The sequence below is a fragment of the Rattus rattus genome, chromosome 1 (genome assembly GCF_011064425.1).
Source record: "Rattus rattus isolate New Zealand chromosome 1, Rrattus_CSIRO_v1, whole genome shotgun sequence".
In the NCBI taxonomy this organism is placed as follows: Eukaryota; Metazoa; Chordata; class Mammalia; order Rodentia; family Muridae; genus Rattus; species Rattus rattus.
The window spans coordinates 147,301,604-147,307,603 of NC_046154.1; positions in this window are offsets into that span (position 1 = coordinate 147,301,604).

Below are 6,000 nucleotides of genomic sequence, written 5' to 3' on the forward strand. Positions count from 1 at the left end.
GGCTGAGACTTCAGTAACAAGACTATGTGGCCTGAATAAATTAGGGAAATAACCAGGAAGGCCAGCCTAATTCTGACTCAGGTGAGAAGTACCTGGCCAAACTGTTCCCAGTTGGGGACAAAAAGCTTCCACATGCAAGGGCAGGGCTCAGCTGGAGACCCAGAAGGGTCTTGTTCCCGCTGAAAACATTCCAGAGAGGCTTTTGATCCTACAATCTAAGACTAAGGCCAAACAGTGATAAAGCAACCAGGCCCAAATCCAGTATGGCTCCCACACCCATTGGTATATCTTGGCATGCCAGTTGTTACTATAATTCACAAGGTTCATGGCTGTGTGAGGCTGTTGATGACTCTTGCCCCAGCAGCCTGCCTTCTAGCATTATGAAAGCCAACAGAGAGGAAGCTTCCTGGTCAATACCAATGATTCCTTCACGTCCTGTGACCAATGTGTGTAGCGTCTTCAGCAATAGGCTCTTACCATCAAGTTCTGGTGGGAACGCGCAGCCACATATCCTGAATGTCTGCCCCTCTGCTGGTTGATATTTTGTGAAGCCGTGAAACTTTGCAGTAACTGATCAACTGGCAGACATTAATATACACTAATGTTGTATATTAAAGATTGCAGGCCAACCCAGGCTTCGTCCAAGCTCTCTGCTTCCAGTCTGCCTTGATCTGAACAGTTCTCTTTCACACACAGCTCCTGGCACTGAAAGGACTGCCTCTGTACACTTGCCTTGGCACAGTAAACTGAAACTCTCTGAAATCAGGAGCAAAAATAAACCTTTCTTTTTAAGCAGATTTCCCCAGTGAGTGCGGTCAATGACATGAAGATAATACAGTATGTGGAGTATAACTTAAATTGAAGACAAAGAAGCTTAACCTCATTAGTCTTTTATTACACCATTGCACATCGAGTCTCTGTTCTTAATATTAGTCAGTTTCCCACACTCCACCCCACCGTGTGTGCAGGGGGGTGGAGTGGAGACAAAGACAATCACCAATGATAACTGCCAGAATATAACACCAAGGTCATACTTGTTCTGGGTGTGTGTGTGTGTGTGTGTGTGTGTGTGTGTGTGTGTGTGTGTGTGTGTCTGTGTGTGTCTGTGTGTGTGTGTGGTACAGGACTTAAACCAGGATCCTGCAGAGGGCAGGCTAACGACTAGTGAACTGCACTCCGGGTCCTTGTCCTCTGTCTTTTAAGTGACTCCTACTCTTCATAAAAGTAAGGGTTTCCATGTTCGTTTGTTTTAAATATATTTAAGTTGTTATTTATTTAAATATACTTATATGTGTGTGTATAACCTATATTTATATGTATGTATATATGTATACACATATGTGTGTGTGCTTACATATATACATATAGGTAGTTGAAGATATCAATAGAGAGGGCAATAGAGCGTGTATGTGTGCCAGAATGTTCATATGAAGATGAGAGGACAACTTCAAGAGCCAGTTCTCTTCTCCCACTGTGGATCCTGTCAGGCGTATCACAAGGACGTTTGTCATGGATTAACTCAATGGACTAAGTTTCTGAGCTTTAAAAGACGTCGTGTAGGCTGAGTGCAGCAATGGATACAGAATACTTCAGAGGCAGAGGCAGGAGGATGATAGGAGTTTGAAGCCATCCTTGGCTACATAACAAGTTTGAGTCAAATGAGATGGAGTCTTGTCAAAAAAAAAAAAAAAAAAAAAAGAACAAAACAAAGCAATCACCACCACCGAAATTATTATTTCCACACTGTTTTAGTCATTTCAACAATCAGTCATTTGTTCCACTTGAGCCTGAGTGTTTGATCTTTAGGAATTCTTTAACATTGAATTTTGTTCTATAATTATATAAAATGTTAACAGACTTTGAAATGTAACAGGAGATCTTCAGAGAATTTTATCCCAGACTTCTCTGAAATAGTTTAGTTTTAATTCTATTAACTGCTGAAAAGAATAGCTCTAAACGTAAGTCTACATTCTCTGAAGACTTCTCATTCGTTCTTGGGACAGATACTGTTTCCTTGCATAACAACCAACCTCTCTTCTACACCAGCTATGGGTCTCTCATTCTCCCTGAGCATAATTGATGTAGGGTCAAGAGTAAAATCCAACCCTGGCCAATAAAACCAGGGTAATTAATAAAAACTGGATCTCATCTGAGAAACCAGACATATAACTTTCCTAAATGTTAGCTCTTTCTTCTACAAACGATACCATGAACAGTAATAAAAAGCAAGGCGAGTATAAGAACTAGAAATGAAACTCAGAGATAAAGCCCTGGTGTCGCATGTAGTTTCTACTACCCGGCTTTAAGCTCTGGGTGGATGGTGCTAGAAGCCCTGCCCAGGTTCCCTTGGAACCACGGATGAAAGACACACACACATTAGCTCATTTTTAACCTCCCTTCTGAGCCTTCCTCGGCTAGTGTGCCCTTCTCTTTACTCCTTGCTAAACACCTCAGAATCTGCCCTTAACTTAGTTGCCCTGTTACCCTCTCCTTGCTCAATACTGCAAAATCTGCCCTAGTTTAGCTATGTTTCCAATCTCCCGCCTGCTACCTCAAGCCCAATCAGGGAAGCAGCCAATGGCCCGCTACCTGAGATCTCACGTGTCGGGTGGCTCTATCTTCCTGCTAAGCACAACAAATCCATTTCCTCCTAGCCTGCCTGCGGGAACAAGAAGTGCCAATTCTGCCCAGCCATTGCCGCTGGTATCTTTATTGATTGACCAAGAACTAATTGGAGAACAGAACCTTCAGCGTTCACATGCAGATTCCCGATCAAGGCATCAGAAGCACCCCCTACGACTTCACACAGTATATGCAAATTGAAGCTGCTTAGATGCTGAACACCGTTTATTAAGTATATAGAGAAGACAAAGTCAGACCTGGGCGTGGTAGTGTGGTACAGGCCTGCAGTCCCAGCAAAGACTGCAAGTTTGAGCTTCCTCTGCGCTGCACAGGAAAACCTGTATCAAAATTAAAAAATGTATTAACTCCTTAAGCATAAGTTGGGATATACAATGTAAACAGAAGAGCTTTACCTCTACCCTCCTTTGTCCTTCTCTTCTTAGGCATGGTATAAGTGCCATTCTTACAGTAGTATTCATTCTTACCTGTATGAATGAAGGAAAGACACTTTACTAACCAATGTCTCACTTTGCTCACCTATAAAATGGAATCATTGTAGCACTTACTTCACAGAGCTTTTGAGAATACATAAACAAGTGCAAAAAGCTTGGAGAACCATCTGGAATGTAATAAACGTTGAGTGCTAAGTAGTACTGTTAACTGCAACATGGTCTTCCCTCTTTCTTATTCTTGTGCTTTTCCTCCAATGATAGAATTCTCCTTTACTCGCTTTATTGAAAATAGACTTTTTCCCTCCCATATGATATCCTGATCACAGGGTCCCCTCCCTCTAGCCCTCCAAGTTCCTCCCCACCTCCTTCTCATCCAGACCTACTCTCTTTCTGTCATTAGACAACAGGTTTCTAGGGGATAATAATTAATATAATACAGTGTAAGACACTATAATATGAGAAAAACTAAAGAATTGAACAAAACAGACGAACAGGAGAAAGAATTCAAGAGAAGGCGTAGAACCAGAGGCTCACTTGTTTGTACACTCAGAAGCCCCATAAAAAACGCTAACCTGAACACCTTAATCTGTAAGCAGTGGATCTGATGCATCACTGTGCAGGCCCTGCGTGTGCTGCCCCAGTCTCTGTGAGTTTATATGAGCTGTGCTTATGTTGGTTTAGTGGACCTTGTTTTTTTGGAGTCCTCCCATCCCTGGTTTTGAGTGTCTGCATTGTTCCCAACTGGCTGAGGAAGGTGCCAACCTATGAATATAGCAGAAGGTCATTTTATTGCTACATTTTTTTTTCTTAGAACGGTGCTATTTGGTTTTGCTCTAGGTCCCTGGATTACTAGTCTTGAGATTTTAGTCACCCAAGCAGTGTCAGGAATGGGTTCCATCTCATGGAGTAGATCTTAACTAAAAACAGATATAGGTTGGTTACTCCCACAAGCTTTCTGTCACCATTGCCCTACCATATCTTGCAGACAGAACAGCACTGAAGATACGAGGGGTAATGGCTGTTCACACTTCTCTTTTGGTGGCCTGCATACTACCTTCATAAGTCAAAGACTCTAGAAAGTAGGGGAAAGGGCTCTATGAAGGCCCAGTTCAACTCCTCCATGTTCAGTGAGTCATGTAGGTCTGTTGATGTGAACTTGATGTCTGTGGAGAGCAACCTATACTCATGGCCACAGCTTGATTGGGAATTCCCATGAGACCTCTTTGGAGACCTATTCAATTAGATGAAACCTAATCACAGAACTGGAAGGTTCATTTGGTCACAAGACATGGCCAGTTGGGACTCTGACTCCATTATTTGGCAGTTTCATTTGATTGCCTTCATGAATGTATTATGAAGCTTCTGTATTAAGTTTCTGCACTACACCTTAAATGGTGCTGAGTTTAAGGTGTCTCTCTTGATATTCCTTGGCCCCATTTCCCTTTCCTCCTCACTTGAGCCACCTGTTCCAGCAACTCCATCCATCCATAATTATCAATTTGCTTCTCCTTTGCTGACAAGATCTCTATTTATTTCTAGGCCATTACTTTATATCTATCTAACCTCTATGATACTGTAAATTGTAGCTCGGTTATCAATGACTTAACAGCTGATAACCACCTGTGAGTAAATACAAACCACATTTGTCTGTGTCGGGGATATCTCACGCAGGTTCACTTCTCCTCTAGTTGCATCCATTTACTTGAAAATATTACAATGTCATTCTTTAACACCTAAGTATAGTCCACTGTGTTCGTGTACCACCTTTACACCTCCATTTGTGAACTTTTAGGATGCTTCCAGATTGTGGCTATTATGAATAGATCAGCATTGAACATAGTTGAGCAAAGGTCTCCGGGATAGCCTGAAGCAGTATTTAAGTCTATGCCCCAGGAGGGGTACAACTGGATCTTAAGGTAGATCAATTCCCATCTCCCTAAGGAACTGTTGCACTGATTTCTACAGTATTGAACAAGCTTGGATTCCCACCAGCAATGGAGGAGAGTTGAACTTTCCCCATACTCTGACCAGCGTGAACTGTCACGTTTTATTGATTTAACTGTCTTGACAGGTATAAGATGGCATCCCAACATAGTTTTGCTTTGCACTCTCTGGTTGCAAGGATGTTGAACATCTCTTTAACCATTTGAGTTTCCTTTTTGAAGATGATTGTTTAGCCCTGTACCCCATTTTTGTTTGGGTTATTTGTTTACATTATATACAGTTTTTTGAGTTATCCATATTTTTGGGATTAGCCCTCTACCACATGCATAGTTGGTAAAAAAAAAAAATCGTTTCCCATTCTTTTTTTTAATTGGATATTTTTATTTACATTTCAAATGTGATCCCCTTTCCCATAATCATGTCCATAAACCCCCAATCCCATCTGCCATCCCCCCTCTTCTATGAGAGTGTTCCCCCACCCAAACACCAACCCCTTCCTGCCTCCCAGCCCTGACATTTCCATACACTGGGTTATCTAGGCTTGGCAGGACCAAGGGCTTCTCCTCCCATTGGTGCCCAACAAGGCCATCCTCTGCTACACATGCAACTGGAGCCATGGGTCTGTCCATGTGTACTCTTTGGATGGTGGTTTAGTCCCTGGGAGCTCTAGTTGGTTGGTATCGTTGTTCTTAGGGGGTTGCAAACTCCTTCATCTCCTTCAATCCTTTTTCTAACTCCCCCAATGGGGACCCGGTTCTCAGTTCAATGGTTGGCAGCAAGTTTCTACCTCTATATTTGTCATGCTCTGGGAGAGCCTCTCAGGAGACAGCTAAATTAGGCTCCTGTCAGCAGGCACTTCTTGGCATCCACAATATTGTCTTGGTTTGGTGACAGTATATGGAATAGATCCCCAGGTGGGGCTGTCTCTGGATGACCTTTCCCTCAGCCTCTGCTCTATACTTTGTCTCTGTATTTTCTCCTG